We start from the raw sequence: 18448 nt of genomic DNA, 5'->3' as shown, positions 1-18448 counted from the left end.
GACCGTACAGCGCGTGTGCCAATCAACGACATGCACACACTGCCTCGAGATTCCTGGGCCAGATTACGTCTACACTGCCTGGCCATGTCATTCAAAGCAGTGCGGGTACGGCCGGCAAAGAAAATGAGTGGAGCCTCAGGGAAACGAGGTGCAATGCCAACGCCCCAAGGGCATCATTTGCATAACATTAAAAAGGCCTATTTTTCCGGATTTGTTATAGTATAAAGTATAAAGATGGAACAAAGAGCATTAGGATCTGCTGACAAGCGCACATCTCCCATGTCAGCTAGATTTATTTCAACGTTTTGTTTTTTTTATGACGATTTCAGTTAATGATGATTTCAGCATGTTTTTCACTCTGACAAATGCTTAAAGGGAATCTCTCCTTTTCAGGGTGTATTCACACAATTGTAGGTATTCTGCAGTCCGCAAAAAAAAACTGACAATGTCTGTGTTGCATCAGTTTTTTTTGCGGACCCACTGTGACAATGGCTATTCTTGTCCGTAAAACAACAAGACTGTGGGACTGCGGAATGGGTATACGGATGAGGACAGCACATGCTGCCCATTTTTGTGCCGACACATAGAAATGAAGGGGTCCATGTGTAATCCGCAAACAATGCGGATCGGATGCGGACCAAAAATACTGTCAGGTGAGTGGGGCCTCAAAGTAAGCATACTGCCATGTAGGGTAGGTGCCCATAAACAGAACTATAAATTTCTTAGGAAAATCTGGTCTTCTGATCCTACTGCACCATTTGCCAGTAAAGCTGCCCAGTGCACCCCCCCCCCCCCCCCACCGGAAAAAGAACGCTTCAGTTTTGTCCCCATTCATTGTCAACGGGGACAAAACTGAACAGAACGGAATGCTCCAAATGCATTTTGTTCTGTTTACTTGCGTTCCCAGACCGGAGAGCAAACCGCAACATGCTCTAGTTTGCTTTCCGTCCTGGGATGCGGAGCAAGACGGATCAGGCATGAACCCCAATGCAGGTCAATGGAGACTTAACCGCTTTCTCTGTCACAATAGAAAACGGATCCGTCCCCCATTGACTTCAGTGGAGTTTATGACTGATCCGTCTTGGTAATGTTATAGATAATGCAATCGGATCCGTTCATAACGGATGCAGATGGTTGTATTATCAGTAACAGAAGTGTTTTTGCTGAACCATGCCGGATCCAGCAAAAACGCTAGTGTGAAAGTAGCCTAAGGCCCCTATCACATGAGCGAGTTTTCTGTGTGGGTGCAACGCGTGACATGAACGCATAGAACCCGCACTGAATCCTGGCTCATTCATTTCAATGGGTCTGTGTACATGAGCGTTTTTTTTTTTCACACATCAGTTCTGCATTGTGTGAGAATTGCAGCATGTTCTATGTTCTGCGTTTTTTTATACAGCCCTGGCCCCATAGAAGTGAATGGGCGTCAGTTAAAAACGCATTGCTTTTGGAGCCAATCCGTCACGCTTGTGTGAAAGAGGTCTAAAACTCTGTTTTTCTTTTGTTGATCCGAGGCTCCGTTCCTGAATTATGATAGTTATTCTTAATATGTAAAGTAATACTAGCGTTTTGGCTTTCTGTTTGTGAGATCCGTTCAGGGCTCTCACAAGCGGTCCAAAACGGATCAGTTTTGCCCTAATGCACTCTGAATGGAAAAGGATCCGCTCAGAATGCATCAGTTTGCCTCCGATCAGTCGAAACTGAGCCAGGCAGATAATTCAAACGGATGCATGCGGTTGTGTTATTGTAACGGATCCGTTTTTGCAGATCCATGATGGATCCTCCCAAAACTGGCATTAAAAAATATCTGCCATGTCAACATACCCTAAGGGCATGTTCACACTACAGAAAATCCCACTGGAATCCATGGCAGGAATTCAAGGCTGACCCTTGCATACATTTGCCATGCCACAGATCCAAACGCACCTACGTGGCCGTGTTTTAAACGCTGATTCCACACGTTTTAGTTTATGCAACTTAGATTTCACATTAATGGCTTATGCAAAAAAACGCATTTTTGTTCCGCGTCCAACATGCATTTTGTGCGGGTTGGAGGCGTACTCTATCTTTTGCAGCAGCACACTGCGTGCTGTCCGCATCCGTTAGTCCATTCTGTGGAGTCCGCAGCCCATTCTTTTCCATTTACAGACAAGCATGGGACAGTTTTATAGAGGCCAGGACTTTCCATTCTGCAAAATGCAGAACGCACATGTCCGGTATCGAATCAGCGGACCGCAAAACAGGCTATGGTCGTGTGCTTGAACCCTAAGGGTGCATTCACCCGACCGTATGTATACTGCAGATCCGCAAAATACATATCACATCCACGTTGCATATGTTTTTTTTGCGGACCTATTTTAACAATGCTTGTTCTTGTCTGCCAAACGGACAGTAATAGGATCCGTTTTATCTTCTTTGCGGGACAGGACAGGATATTTTTTTGGGGCCCCACATCTAACAGACAAAAGATGAGGATTGGATGCAGCACAAAAATACAGTTGTGTGAATGGGGCCTAATGTTGGAAAGAATCGGCAGAGTACAAGTGTATGTTATATGGGTTTCAATATGTCACACATTATGTCAGTTTAGTAACGTGTCCCCTTCAAAATCCTGCTGTGCAAGGACAAACTACGTAGGGGAAGCCGTGTAAGCCAGTGCGGATCTTTAACAGTGATCTTATTTTACTTATGAATGAAAAATCCCTTTAAAAGAGCTTGATCCCTGAAAGATCCCGAGTGCCCGCATACCACCTCCATGGCCAAGCTGCTTGTGCCGCAATTCCTCAAGATCTCTCAGGGATGACATTTCTCTGTACATCTGCAGGGACATGAATCTGAATATGGGTGAGGAAAACGTATTCTTTCCATATCAGTGGATAGCCACCCAAAATGTCAACTTTCCTCGACTCGGGAGGGCGAAGTGACAGACTGAGCTCGGCACTGGTCAAACCTGAATTTTCAGGTTTCTCTGAAGCTATAGTTGATCACCTGGACAAATCCCGGTAAAAGGTTATTCGCATCTCAGACATCGGTGGCATATCGCTAGGATATGCCACCAATACCAGATGGGAACAGGTCCTAGAGGTGAGACCTGCACCCATCTCCAGAACGGGTTCCCCAAGGTAAAGAAGAGTGCACTGCGCAGGCTCGGCCACCATTCACTTTTATGACGGTTCCATAAATAATCGAGTGCGTGAACTCCCATGGAGGTGAATGCGCTTGCGCAGTGGGCTCTCCTTTACCTAGGGGAGCCCTTACATGCTCGGCTATTTTTGAAACTCCCATAGAAGTTAATAGAGAATGAGGGCACATGTGCAGTGCGCTCCCTTTAGTGCTCTTTCACACGAGCGGATGCCAAGCGGGTAATCCGCTGTGTGAAAGAGTGCCAAGATTTCTACATCATCTAATAAAAAGCACAACAGACATCAACACGTGGGAGTCCTGTTAGAGAAGCCACGCTCCGTTCACTGCCGCACGCCCTCTAAAATCATCTCATGTGGAGAGAATTACAAAAGCCTTCTCCCCATCAGAAATACTGCAGATAGCGACATCTTCTCTCAACCCACAGCAATCCGCGGACCCCCATGACGAATTCATTTAATCAGTAGGACAATAGCAAGTTATAGTTAGAAGAGCCAAGGAAGCTGAGATATGGTGGGCTGGTCTACGGGGGGGGGGGCACCAGAATGTAAAACACTCTGTAGAACAAACACGGGGTTAACTACGAGCACCACTAGAGATCTGTCAAGACTTACCTGGCAAGCGGCACCCCATTACTTACCTGTCCGGACCACCCCAAGTACTGGACGATATGGCGTTGCACATCTGACTACTAGGAAGCTATAATAATAGTAAATGATATAGCAGTGCCAAGCAGTGAGAGGTCAGGGGGCACCAAAGCATCCACCAGCCTGGCACCTGGGGTGGCAGAAGGAGCAATCACTGCTGGAAGTGATGGGCACAGAGGAGTGTGCCAGCCCAAGAAGAGAACTAGTATATCCATATACACACCTGTGCCATACACAGAGGGCAGTGTGATGGTCCACAAACTGTGCCACCCATGCCCACTAGAATCACTATAGCCGTGTTCACTCCAGACGTTAGCGCAGAGTGACGCAGCAGCACTCACCCGGCTGTGTGTCCTGTGTCCAGACCTCTGGCAGCTCCGTCTCCTTTTGTTGCTGCCTATGAGCCCCCTCTTCCTACCACTGCCTCTCCTCACCATCTGCTGACATGGGTACATCACTTAGCTCGCCTTCTATTGGCTCTGCCCACACCACGTGTACTACATGCCAACTGCCGACCAATCACGTGCTAACGGCTCCCCAGAACGGAACCGCCCTCAACACGCGACGTACACGCCGTAAAGGCGCTTGGGAAATGTAGTCTTGAGGCATCATCATCAGCAGAGCACTGTAGTGGTTACTGGTTAGTCAGTGATAGGACTGAGGAGCAGGAGACAGCCACGTATCAGTGTGTGGTGTCAGGAGTTACATCTCTAGTAGTTGTATGTGCGGGGGCCGATTGGCCATAGATCATACAGGGACATTTCCCGGTCGGCTGATGCCCAGGGGGCTGGCCACTAGAAGTTTTGGGGGAAGTATTTTGTGACGGACTGTGGTGTTTGGCTCTGCTGGGTTGGTATAATGTGCCACAATATGGTTTTGCTGGCCCTGCCTTCCATCAATATGGACCCAACTACAAAATGGAGCCACATTTAGTATTTTTTCCAGGGCCACGTTAACCGCCTCCGGACCGCCTAACGCAGATGTGCGGTCCGGAGGCGGCAGCGCTGCGCAGAGTCACGCATATACGCGTCATCTCACGAGACGCGAGATGATGCGCTTTGCCGGCCCGCGCATGCGCAGTTCGGGGCGGCATTTTGTCAAGGGGGGTCGCGTCATCAGCTTGCCAGCCAATGATCGCAGCTGGCAAGCTGATCAGAAGCCACATAGCAGATCATATTAGTAAATATGATGTGTTAAATGGCTTCCCTGCTCCTCTGCTGGTCCTTTTGGTCGGTTGGTTCCAGCAGAGGAGCAGGCTACACAGTGAGTAGCACCAACACCACATTTTAGCCCCAGATCACCCCCTGCACCAGGGGCGGGCTGGGCCGGGGGGCAGGGAGGCAATTGCCCCCCAGGCCGCCCTAAATAAACGGCCACTGGGCCGCCCGTCTAAAAAAAAAATATTATATATATTTTTATTCTTCAGGGCCGCACCGCCGATCACCACAGGCGGCGCGGCCCTGGATGTAATTGCGGCCGTGCTGTGGGGCAGGGGAGGGAGAGGCGTGTCCCTCCCCTGTTCTTCTGATAGGCCGCAGGCACTAATGCCTGCAGCCTATCAGAGGCCGGCTCAGGCAGCGCGATGACGTCATTATCATCGCGACGCCTGAGCCGTCAGCACACACACACAGCAGGGACACAGGCCAGAAGAGGCTTGCATCGCTGCTGATGGAGGTAAGTATTTATTTATTTTTTCTTCTTTGCGGGGGGCTGGCACTATGGGGGGGGGGGGGAGATCTGGCACTATGGGGGGGAGATCTGGCACTATGGGGGGGGAGATCTGGCACTATGGGGGGGGAGATCTGGCCCTATGGGGGGTGATCTGGCCCTATGGGGGGGTGATCTGGCCCTATGGGGGGGGGGGGAATCTGGCACTATGGGGGGAGATCTGGCACTATGGGGGGGAGATCTGGCACTATGGGGGGCACTATAGGGGGAGCTGGCACTATAGGGGGAGCTGGCACTATGGGGGGGCTGGCACTATTGGGAGAGCTGACACTATGGGGGGCTGGCACTACAGGGGGAGCTGACACTATAAGGGGTCTGGCACTATGGGGGGGGGGAGCTGGCACTATATAGGGGCTGGCACTGTGGGGGCATTTCTTACTGGCACATTATGGGGGGGCACCATGGGGGAGAGGAGCACTATGGGGGTAACTGGGGGCTCTAAAGGGGCTTTTTTTTTATTATTGGCACATTCTGGGGGGCACTATAGGGGAGAGCAGCACTATGGGGCATCTAGTGCCACTATAGGGGCATTATTTGGGGGCACTATGGGGAAGTGGGGGCTCTAAAGGGGCCTTTTGTATTGGAACATTATGGGGGGCACTATGGCATTTGGTGGCACTAAGGGGGCATTTTTTACTGGCACATTATGGAAGGCACTATAGGGGAGAGCGGCACTATGGGGGAGTGGAGCACTATTGGGGCATATGGTGGCACTAAGAAGGGGCATTTTTTTACTGGTACATTGTGGGGGAGAGGAGCACTATAGGGGCATCTGCTGGGGGCACTAAGGGGCATTTTTTTACTGGCATATTATGGGGACACTATGGGGAAGGGGGAGAGGAGCAGTATGAGGGCATTTACTGGGGCACTATATAGGGGTATTTTATACTGGCATACATTATGGGGACATTAGCTCAACTGCGGGCACTAAGCGGGGTATTTCATGTACTGTCATATTATAGGGAAAATTAGTACTACTAGGGGGTATTATGGGGAGCTTTACTACTACTAGGGGCTATGAAGAACATGATTACTAGGGCACTATAGGGGCATTATTACTACTAAGTGTGCTCTGGCAGAGAATTATTTCTATTGGTGGGATTTTGGGGAGCACTGTTACTTTGGGGGCACCCTGGCATAGTATCAGCTTAGCACAATTATTTTTGGGGGACATTATCTTTATACTATTAGTGTCAGGGCGCAGTTATTTTTTAGAGCACTGTGTGCCAATAATTGTTTAAGGGGGCACTATCTGTGTGGTAGTAGTATTTCCAGGCGGACTGTTTCTGCAGTATAGTATTGGGGGCATAGCGGGTACAGTATTGGGGGCACTATCTGTGTGGTAGTTTGTATTTCCAGGGGGACTGTTTCTGCAGTATAGTATTGGGGGTGGCAGGAAACTAATGTCTGTTTCTCAATCTCTGCAGAGAAGGGAGATGGCAGAAGAATCATCATGGCGGTCTGGTCTGAATGGAGAAGATGAGGAAAGAGAACGTCTACAACAAAGGTGACATCACGGGATGTAAGAGGTATGTGGCGCTATGTAGGAGAGGAGATGCTCCGGCTCCTCCTCCTGCCATTTGCAGAAGGAGGATTCAGAACTGGGTGAGGATGACGAAAGGGGACAGCAGGCCACGGGCGGGTGACAGATGGTGGGGTGAACCACAGGCCCTGAGCAGGATCAGGGTAGGGAGGAGAGCGGAGGAGCTTCCTGGCTGTAGCTTGTTATATAAGCAGGCAGTGCAGCCAGGACGGCCTCCCCTCTCCGTATGATGTGTAGAGACAGGCCGCAACTATAGAATGTCAGCTGTACAGTGTGTGTTGGGAGTGGCCTATTATATGTAGGAGGGGCTTTTAATGATGGGCGGGGCTAAAATGGGCCACTTGACTAGATTTGCCCCCCAGGACTAAGGCTGCCAGTCCTCCCCTGCCCTGCACCCCAATTAACCCTTTGATCACCCCTTTGATCGCCCCTGTCAATCACTAGTGAAAGGAAAAAAGTGATCAGTGTAAACTGTCACTTTTTTTTTCACTGGTATTGACCGTTAGGTTTTAGGATAGTTTAGGCCCCTTGGTTAGGTAGTTTATCGATCGGTTAGCGCCCAGCCCACCGCACCGCAGTCACTGATTCGCTGATTAGCGTATCGCTAATCAGCATTTGTACTTTTATAGTATCTGGAAGTGATCAAAACTGATCACGGTCAGATCTATAATAGTACTAGTGTCACTTTAGTTCGCCCTCCGCCCAAAACGCAGTGTTTGCCCGATCAGGCCTGATCGGTCGCCCACACGTGCGTTCACCCACGCCCGCCCCACCGCAGTGACAAAAAATATATATTTTTTGATCACTGCACAGTCACTTTACACGCGCTGCGGCGATAAAAAAAATCAGTTTTGATATTTTTTATCAACCGCAGCGGCCTCCGGTACTTCGCTAGCCTCCCCTTTGTAAGACAGGCTTGCTTTTTTTCTTGGGTAGTCTCAGGGAATACCCCTAAATTTAGTTGCCCGAAATGTCAAACAGGGGGTATTCTTCTGAAGAGGCCTACAGGCTTCTGACCCAGTCGGATGAGGAATGGGAACCCTCATCTGATGAATCTAGCGGGTCAGAATACAAACCTGTAGAAAGCAGTGGCTCTCTGACCCAAAGTTCGGACGAGGAGGCTGAGGTCCCTGATAGCACCAGGCGTACCCGGCCCCGTGTCGCTAGACTACAGGTTGCGCAGGATCCGCTTCAAGAGCAGCAGAGTGGGGCTGGCGCTGTCGGATTACGTGGTGAGGCATACACCAGCAGCCCAGCCCTTCCTGGACCTAGTACCAGCACTGCCGTACAACCTGGTGAAGTGGCGAGAACCAGAAGGGCAGTTGAAGCTGGTACGGTGGCACGAGCAGTAGTGACCCCGTCGCAGCTACCGCAAAGACGGGCCCGTAGAGCCCCTAGAATCCCAGAGGTGCTGGCAAACCCTGATTGGCAGTCCCCAACTTCAGCCGCACCTGTAGTTCCCCCTTTCACCGCCCAGTCTGGAGTTCGGGTTGAGACAGCTCAGATCGGTTCGGCCCTGGGATTTTTTGAGCTGTTCTTGACTGCGGAGCTCTTAGACATAGTCGTGGCCGAAACAAACAGGTATGCCACACAATTTATAACCGCCAACCCGGGAAGCTATTATGCCCAGCCTTTCCGGTGGAAACCAGTCCAAGTTTCCGAAATTAAAACTTTTCTGGGCCTTCTCCTCAACATGGGTCTAACTAAAAAGCATGAATTGCGGTCATATTGGTCCACAAACCCAATTCATCACATGCCCATGTTCTCTGCTGCTATGTCCAGGGCATGTTTTGAGGCCATCCTGTGTTTCCTGCACTTTAGCGACAACACCGCCTCCCGTCCCAGAGGCCACCCTGCTTTTGACCGGCTCCACAAAATTCGGCCCCTCATAGACCATTTCAACCAGAAATTTGCAGATTTGTATACCCCAGAGCAAAACATCTGCGTAGACTAGTCCCTAATACATTTTACCGGGCGCCTTGGCTTCAAACAATACATCCCAAGCAAGCGCGCCCGGTATGGCGTCAAATTGTATAAGCTCTGTGAAAGGGCCACAGGCTATACCCACAAATTTCGGATCTATGAGGGAAAAGATCAGACCCTGGAGCCGGTCGGTTGCCCTGACTACCTGGGGAGCAGTGGGAAGACAGTCTGGGACTTGGTGTCACCCTTATTCGGCAAGGGGTACCATCTTTATGTGGACAATTTCTACACAAGTGTGGCCCTCTTTAGGCATTTGTTTCTAGAACGGATTGGCGCCTGTGGCACCGCGCGAACTAGTCGCGCGGGCTTCCCCCAATGGCTCGTTACCACCCGTCTTGCAAGGGGGCAGAGGGCCGCACTGTGTAACGAAGAACTGCTTGCGGTGAAATGGAGAGACAAGCGTGACGTTTACATGCTCTCCTCCATTCACGCAGACACGACAATACAAATTGAGCGAGCAACCCGTGTCATTGAAAAGCACCTCTCAGTCCACGACTATAACCTTCACATGGGAGGGGTGGACTTCAATGACCAGATGTTGTCTCCGTATTTAGTTTCCCGCAGAACCAGACGCTGGTATAAGAAGGTGTCTGTATATTTAATTCAATTGGCTCTGTATAATAGTTTTGTTCTCTACAGTAAGGCTGGGAGAACACGATCCTTCCTCAAATTTCAGGAAGAGATCATCGAGAACCTCCTGTACCCAGGAGGTTCCGTGGCCCCATCCACCAGTGTATTTAGCCGTCTACACGAGCGACATTTCCCCAGTGTCGTTCCTGGTACCTCAACCCAACCGTCACCCCGAAAAAGATGTCGTGTCTGTAGCAGGAGTGGAATAAGGCGTGACACCCTCTATTTCTGTCCTGACCACCCTGCCCTATGCTTTGGAGAGTGTTTCCGGAAGTACCACACACAGGTACACCTAGCATAGGGATCACATCTCACCAGGACAGGCACACAGGGCTATTAGGGCCCATTTACTCACAGCTGCTGCAAACATCTCCTTTCACCTGGGACAAAGTGCATAACGCACTTCGCCACATCTTTGGGCGATTTGCGCTTTGCACATTGACCCATGGGGAAGGAGAGGTTTGTTCTATAAAGGTAAAAAAAAAAAAAAAAAAAAAAAAAAAAACACCAGTTAGCAAAAAGGTTAATGTTTAGTTCAGAAAGTTAAAGTTTATATGTTCTGTTCCAAAGTTAATAAAATTATTGCGTTGCGGCCTGGTTTTTTCATTTTTTTTTTACCTTCCAGGTGGACCAACCGATCGACTAGCTGCAGCACTGATGTGCATTCTGACAGAAGCATTGCGCTGCTGTCAGATTACACGCAAGTCGGTGTATGCGGCGCTGCAAGACGAGATTTCTACTCTGCAGTTAAAGATACGTTTGCCAAGGCATACGAGCTGAGGAGGAGGCGGCGTTCCTATGCTTTGGCAAACACTTTGTATATAAAAAAATAAAATAAAAATCCCGGCAATGATTTATTCATCCACATCGATTGATGTGAATGGAGAAATCTGGTTTGCCAGGGCATACGGGCTAAGTGGGTATGGATGTTGGGCGGAGCGCCTATGTCCTGGCAGACGCCTTTCCCCTCCTTTTTTTTTTTTGGGCAGAGATTTTTTCATCCACATTGATCGATGCGAATGAAGAAATCTGTGCCGTTCATTTTTTTCTTTCAGCCCAGAGGCTGAACGGAAAAAAACATCTCATTACCTGTATGCTCAATATAAGGAGAATAGCAGAAACTCCTAATGCTGGCCATACATGTAATGATTGCGGAGACCCTCAAATGCCAGGGCAGTACAAACACCCCACAACTGACCCCATTTTGGAAAGAAGACACCCCAAGGTATTCGCTGAGGGGCATATTGAGTCCATGAAAGATTAAAATTTTTGTCCTAAGTTAGCGGAAAGTGAGACTTTGTGATAAAAAAATAAATAATTTCCGCTAACTTATGCAAAAAAAATGTTTTTTCTATGAACTCGCCAGGCCCCTCATTGAATACTTTGGGGTGTCTTCTTTCCAAAGTGGGGTCACATGTGGGGTATTTATACTGCCCTGGCTTTTTAGGGGCCCTAAAGCGTGAGAAGAAGTCTGGGATCCAAATGTCTAAAAATGCCCTCCTAAAAGGAATTTGGGCACCTTTGCGCATCTAGGCTGCAAAAAAGTGTCACACATCTGGTATCGCCGTACTCAGGAGAAGCTGGGGAATGTGTTTTGGGGTGTCATTTTACATATACCCATGCTGGGTGAGAGAAATATCTTGGCAAAAGACAACTTTTCCAATTTTTTTATACAAAGTTGGCATTTGACCAAGATATTTCTCTCACCCAGCATGGGTATATGTAAAATGACACCCCAAAACACATTCCCCAACTTCTCCTGAGTACGGCGATACCACATGTGTGACACTTTTTTGCAGCCTAGGTGGGCAAAGGGACCCACATTCCAAAGAGCACCTTTCGGATTTCACCGGTCATTTTTTACAGATTTTGATTGCAAACTACTTCTCACACATATGGGCCCCTAAATTGCCAGGGCAGTATAACTACGCCACAAGTGACCCCATTTTGGAAAGAAGACACCCCAAGGTATTCCGTGAGGGGCATGGCGAGTTCCTAGAATTTTTTTTATTTTTTGTCGCAAGTTAGTGGAATATGAGACTTCGTAAGAAAAAAAAATATCATAATTTTCCGCTAACTTGTGACAAAAAATAAAAAGTTCTATGAACTCACTATGTCCATCAGCGAATACCTTAGGGTGTCTACTTTCCGAAATGGGGTCATTTGTGGGGGTTTTCTACTGTCTGGGCATTGTAGAACCTCAGGAAACATGACAGGTGCTCAGAAAGTCAGAGCTGCTTCAAAAAGCGGAAATTCACATTTTTGTACCATAGTTTGTAAACGCTATAACTTTTACCCAAACAATTTTTTTTTTTTGCCCAAACATTATTTTTATCAAAGACATGTAGAACAATAAATTTTGCGAAAAATTTATATATGGATGTCGTTTTTTTTGCAAAATTTTACAGCTGAAAGTGAAAAATGTCATTTTTTTTCTAAAAAATCGTTACATTTCGATTAATAACAAAAAAAGTAAAAATGTCACCAGCAATGAAATACCACCAAATGAAAGCTCTATTAGTGAGAAGAAAAGGAGGTAAAATTCATTTGGGTGGTAAGTTGCATGACCGAGCGATAAACGGTGAAAGTAGTGTAGTGCAGAAGTGTAAAAAGTGGCCTGGTCATTAAGGGGGTTTCAGCTAGCGGGGTTGAAGTGGTTAAGTTCCAGTCCGCCCCTGGTTAGGTGTCTTAAAGGAATTGTACAGGATTAGAGAAACATGGCTACTTTCCTCCAGACAGCACCACAGCTGTCTACAGGTGGTGTGTGGCAATCCTGCCCACTTGGGTGGGACTGATCTCCAACAACTCACAGACATAACTTATGGTGGTAGCGGAATCCGTAACAGAATTCTTAGATAACCAGAACCTTGTACGCCAAACTTGTAAACAGACGTTCGCTCATCCATATGTGCAACCCTTTTACCAAAATGTCTCTTCCTCTTAGTTAAGCCATTATCCCTATTATTATCAACATTTATAGGTGTCGGTAAACTTTAAAGGAGTGTTCCAGAATTATAGGTTTACATGGAACACTGTGATCTGAACGTGTGATGGGAGTCACCCTATATTGCCCCTAATAATGCAGGTGACAGGTAAGGACACCCCGCTCACCAGCCTCACCCTAGTATACCTGCCAACCCTTAGGCTCACATCGGTGCTAATTACTTAGACTGTTCTCAGAACATCAATCCTGTTACATCGGTCTTGACACTATTCCAACTCTCCTGTGTTGGCCCTGGTACTGTATCAAATTTGCTACATCGGTCTTGCCACTATTACAACTCTTCTGTATTGGCTCTGTCACTACATCAGCTCTGCTACAACAGTCTTGCCACTATTCCAACTCTGCATTGTACAGCACTACTACAGCTCTGCTATTCCAAGTGTTCCCCAAGTTTGAATTGCTTCATTCCGGCATTGGTTCTGCTCCAGCCACATCTCCAGATCTGCTACGTCTCTGCTGCAGTCACGCTCCTGCCCTGCTTCACCAGCGCCACCCGTCTATGCTGCTCCACACCGGTGTCTTAGTGGATCCACCTCACCTGCCACCAGAATTAGGTGCACTGTGGCCTGATGTAGACCCAGTGTAAACATGGACCTAGCAGCCAGAGCGCCGTTTCTACACGAAAACCAACATATGCATCTAACAGACATGAAGGAGGCCTCTAAGACACTGGTTGTTAGAAGCAAAGTCATCGCCCCCCTCCCCCCGTGTTGTGGTCATTTAAATCCAAACTTTGGGGGGGGGGGGGGATTTATCAAAAACCGGTGTAAAGGAAAACTGGCTTAGTTTCCCATAGCAACCAATCAGATTCCACCTTACATTTTCCAAAGGAGCTCTGAAAAATACAAGGTGGAATCTGATTGGTTGCTATGGCATTGCCAGTTTTCCTTTCCGCCACATCTGATGACCAGTGTTGCGGCGCACTGGCTTCTTGCTACTGGTTGGGACGAGGAGTTTCCGAGCTCCCTGCATTATTTCCTTTTTGCTATGGGACTCCATCTCCTTCATGGACATCCTTGAGGACGAGTAGCAGCTCTTTCTGATGGCGGATTAGGCGCATGTTCAGAAAGAACAGTAGAGACTACAGCTGAAGGTGTGACAGTTCCATTGTTTGCGGGTCAGAACTCAGGAATGCGGTCAGTCTTCTCTAATTTTACCATGAATTTCCTGTAATAGTCATTGGGGAACATGCCTTTCTCCTCCACCCCATGCAAAGTTGCCAACTTTCTGTGAATTCCTGGACAGTCTGTAAAAATAGGGTCATTTCTTACAGTGTCCATTAGAAAATGTATGTTTTTTTTTTACACTTGAGGATGGTGCCCCCGCATGGGGCCCTCTTGTGTAGCAGACAGTAATAGTGTCCCTGCACACAAACACTTTGTGCCCCCTCACAGTAGATATGCTCCCTTAGGTCCTCCAGAACCATAAGGATGCCCCCTTAGTTTCCCCAAAACTGTGAGGATGTCCCCTTAGTGGCCCCTCATATAGTTAGGATGTCCCCTTAGTGCTCCCTCATACAGTTAGGATGTCCCCTTAGTGCCCCACACACAGTAAGGATGCCCCCTTAGTGTCTCCACACACAGTAAGGATGCCCCCTTAGTGTCTCCACACACAGTAAGGATGCCCCCTTAGTGTCTCCACACACAGTAAGGATGCCCCCTTAGTGTCTCCACACACAGTAAGGATGCCCCCTTAGTGTCTCCACACACAGTAAGGATGCCCCCTTAGTGTCTCCACACACACAGTAAGGATGCCCCCAATACAGTAAGGATTCCCCCTTAGTGCACCCCTACACACAGTAAGGTTGTCCTCTTAGTGCCCCCCACACAGTAAGGATGCCCCCTTAGTGGCTCCACACACACAGTAAGGATGCCCCTATAGTGCCCCACACACAGTAAGGATGCCCCCTTAGTGTCTCCACACACACAGTAAGGATGCCCCTATAGTGCCCCCCACACAGTAAGGATGCCCCCTTAGTGTCTCCACACACACAGTAAGGATGCCCCTATAGTGCCCCCCACACAGTAAGGATTCCCCCTTAGTGTCTTCACACACACAGTAAGGATGCCCCTATAGTGCCCCCCACACAGTAAGGATGCCCCCTTAGTGTCTCCACACACACAGTAAGGATACCCCTATAGTGCCCCCCACACAGTAAGGATGCCCCCTTAGTGTCTCCACACACACAGTAAGGATGCCCCTATAGTGCCCCCCACACAGTAAGGATGCCCCCTTAGTGTCTCCACACACACAGTAAGGATGCCCCCAATACAGTAAGGATGCCCACTTAGTGCACCCCCCACACAGTAAGGATGCCCCCTTAGTGCCCCCACACACCATACGGATGCCCCCTTACTGCCCCCACACAGTAGGGATGCCCTTTAGTGCCTCCCCACTTGTTAAAGGGGTCTTCCACTGTCTGTCAACTATCTCTTATATATTCTAATGTGTGTTGATCTCTCACTTTCTCATTTATAGTGTCACCTGCTCCAGAATCAGCCCCGTGACCCCGTCTGCTGTGCTCTCTGCTGCTTCCTCTGATGTCACATCATTCTCTTGGAGAGGTGCCTGCCGGTCTCAGTAGTGCTGAAGCAGGAATGCCCACCTAATTTACATTGGCACAAGGTGGGCGCGTTCCGCTGACTGTCTGCATTATCTGCAGTGGAGCAGAGAACTGCCGGCATATGTGCAGACACCTGGGATGAGACATCTACAGCGCGGGTTCCGGTACTGGTTGCAGTGTTACATTGCGGATTACATCAATTTTTCGTTGGGGAAAAAGTGCGGTGTAATACTGTACCAACAAAGTGTATGGGATTAGACAAATTTCATGTACGCTTTGGTTGTATTGTTTCCGTGCGGAAATTGACCTGTGGATTTTGAAATCAGCACCATGTCAGTTCTTCGTGTAGCTGAGATCTATGGAAAACGCAAGTAACACATGCAGTTTCATAAGTATTTTGCAGTCCGCCAAAAATACGGATGACGTCCGTGTTCATTCCGTATTTTGCAGAACAGAACAGCTGGCCTCTAATAGAACAGTACTATCCTTTATCCGTGATGTGTACACTAATAGGACATGTTCTATTTCTTTGAAAAAAACTGAACGGATATGGAAAGAAAATACATTTATGTGAATGTAGCCTAGGGGGCCATTCACACGTCCGCAGTGTTTTGTGGATCTGCAAATTGCGGAACTGCAAAACACCGGGCCGGCACACCAATAGGAATGTCTATTCTTGTCCGCAGCTGCAGACAAGAATTGGACATGTTCTATTTTTTTCCGGAGCTGCGGACCAGAAGTTCGGGGCCACACACCGGAAATGCGGATGCGGACAGCACAATGTGTGCTGTCCGCATCCTTTCCATCCCCATTGAAAATGAATCGGTCCGCACCCGTTCCGTATAATTGCGGAACGGATCTGGACCCATTCAACAGACGCGTGAATGGACCCTTAGGCCTTTTGCACACGACCGTATGGCTTTTTCAGTGTTTTGCGGTACGTTTTAAACTGATCTGTTTTTTGTTTCAGTAGTGTTTTCGTTCCGCTTCCATTCCATTTTGCTGTTCCGTTTGGTTTCCTTATTTTGCAGATCGGAAACGTAAGCATGACATATACAGTAATTACATAGAAAATTTGGGCTGGGCATAACATTTTCAATGGAATAAATACAGAAGACATACGGATTAGTGTTGGTTGAGCACCAAAGTGATCGGGTGCTCGAGTAGAACACCTCGGGATGCTCGGGTGCACGGTAGATGGAAGGCAATGGGAGAACCAGAGCATTAAACCAGGCACCCCCTGCTCTGAAGAGGGGAGGATGTCTGGTTCATAGGAAAATTTCAGAAATTGATGGAAACACCACTGAAATGGTTCTGGAACAGCATGGGGAGGATGTCTGGATGCATCTTGGACTCCCAGGTCGCTGCTGGGAACAATGTTGTCCGAGTAGTACGCCACTTTTACAGACTGACAGTAATACACACAAAACCGAAGATAAAATCGATTTTATAGGAAACATTCTTTCCTGTATATTCACTTTTATATTAAGTGCAAGGTCTGCCAAAAATTACAAGGAAGAGGCACTCCGATACAACCTGTATATAACATTAAGGAGGGCCTCATTCACATTGTGGTACAATTGTTCAGGTAGAGGGACTCCTACACTTATAAAGCCTATGCACTAAGAGAAAGGGCTGCCAAAAATTACAAGGAACTCCAATACACCCTTTATTACACATAAAGGAGGGTATCATACACACCCTTGAAAAAATGTGATTGATGGCCTGCTGTTGACCCTCAAAAACTATTGGAGCAAGGGCCTGCTGATCTGACCATCTAAGACCTTCTAAAACATTAGGGGCAAGGGTCTGGTCCTGATCTGACCTTCTAAAACATTAGGGGCGAGGGCCTGCTGCTGATATGACCATCTAAAACATTAGAGGCGAGTGCCTGCTGCTGATCTGACCTCCTAAAACGTTAGGGGCGAGGGCCTGCTGCTGATATGACCATCTAAAACATTAGGGGTGAGGGTCTACTGCTGAGCTGACCCTCTAAAACATTAGGGGCGAGTGCCTGATGCTGATCTGACCTTCTAAAACATTAGGGGCGAGGGCCTACTGGTGACCCCCAAAAACATTATGAATAAGGGCCTGCTGGTGAGGGCAGCGAAATAAGCATGTTGATGTGATTGAGGAGGACAAGAAAAGGAAGATTGAACCATATACCCTTTTAGTCGTAGAAGGGGTGCATGGGAATACAGTGTATTCAATACACCATAAAAGCCACATTTAAAGTGCCTTTATGTTCAGCCGCTTTCCTCTGGTGGAGTAGAGAAGTCAGGGGCAATCCACGCCTTGTTCATTTTGATAAGAGTCAACCTGTCAGCATTTTCAGTTGACAGGTGGATATGCTTATCAGTTATTATGCTCCCAGCAGCACTAAATACCCGCTCTGACAAAACGCTGGCAGCAGGGCAGGCCAGCACCTCCAAGGCGTAGAGCGCCAGTTCTCTGCCACATGTCCACCTTGGACACCCAATAGTTGTAAGGCACAGAGGGATCACTGAGGACGCTGACACGGTCTGCTACGTACTCCTTTACCGTCTTCAAAAAATGTTCCCTCCTTGTGACACTAGGCCGCGCATCAGGTTGAGGATGCTGGCGGGGTGTCATGAAACTGTCCCAGGCCTTGGAGAGTGTTGCCCTGCCTCTGTTGGAACTGCTGTGGGTTCCCCTCGTCTACCCTCCTCAGTTGGCCACGGAACTACGTACTCTGCCACCAGTGTTGTCAGCTAGAAATTTTTGGAGCAATTTTTCCACAAGGACCTTCTGGTATTGCACCGTTTTGCTAGTCCTCTCCACCATAGGAATGAGAGATGAGGAGTTCTCTTTGTAGCGGCGGTCGAGAAGGGTGAACAACCAGTAATTGGTGTTGGTCAAAATGCGTACAATGTGAGGGTCACGGGAAAGGCAGCCTAACATAAAGTCAACCATGTGTGCCAGAGTCCCAACAGACAAGACTTCGCTGTCCTCATCAGGAGGATGACTCAATCTTCTCATCATCTTCCTCCTCTTCTACCCATCCACGCTGAACAATATAGCAGTGGGCTTGGCGAGAGGCCCAAATCAAGAAATGCCGATGAAAACAGCTCCTCGGAATATCCGAGTGTGGGATCACTTGTTTGCCCAGACTCTTCATGGCAGGAGGAAGGAGGATCAGGGTAAGGATTCTGTTGACCAGACTCTTGGCTACTGAGACTGGACTTTGT

General features: G+C 48.3%; 1 protein-coding gene across 3 annotated transcripts in view; it reads right to left on the bottom strand.

Annotated features, from left to right (window-relative positions):
- Nucleotides 1-18448, bottom strand: part of ACLY (ATP citrate lyase) — a 96151-nt gene that overhangs the window by 63224 nt on the left and 14479 nt on the right. For 2 of the 3 annotated variants that reach the window (XM_044296983.1, XM_044296985.1), the window contains exon 1: nt 4130-4253. The exons of the other annotated variant lie outside the window; for it this stretch is intronic. The gene's annotated coding sequence lies outside the window, so the exon portion shown is untranslated. Of the gene's footprint in view, nt 1-4129; nt 4254-18448 lie in introns of those variants that run through there. 3 annotated transcript variants of the gene reach the window in all.

The sequence above is a fragment of the Bufo gargarizans genome, chromosome 6 (genome assembly GCF_014858855.1).
Source record: "Bufo gargarizans isolate SCDJY-AF-19 chromosome 6, ASM1485885v1, whole genome shotgun sequence".
Classification (NCBI taxonomy): Eukaryota; Metazoa; Chordata; class Amphibia; order Anura; family Bufonidae; genus Bufo; species Bufo gargarizans.
The sequence above is the reverse complement of the archived record's forward strand: the minus strand, read 5'-3'. Positions and strand labels throughout refer to the sequence as shown.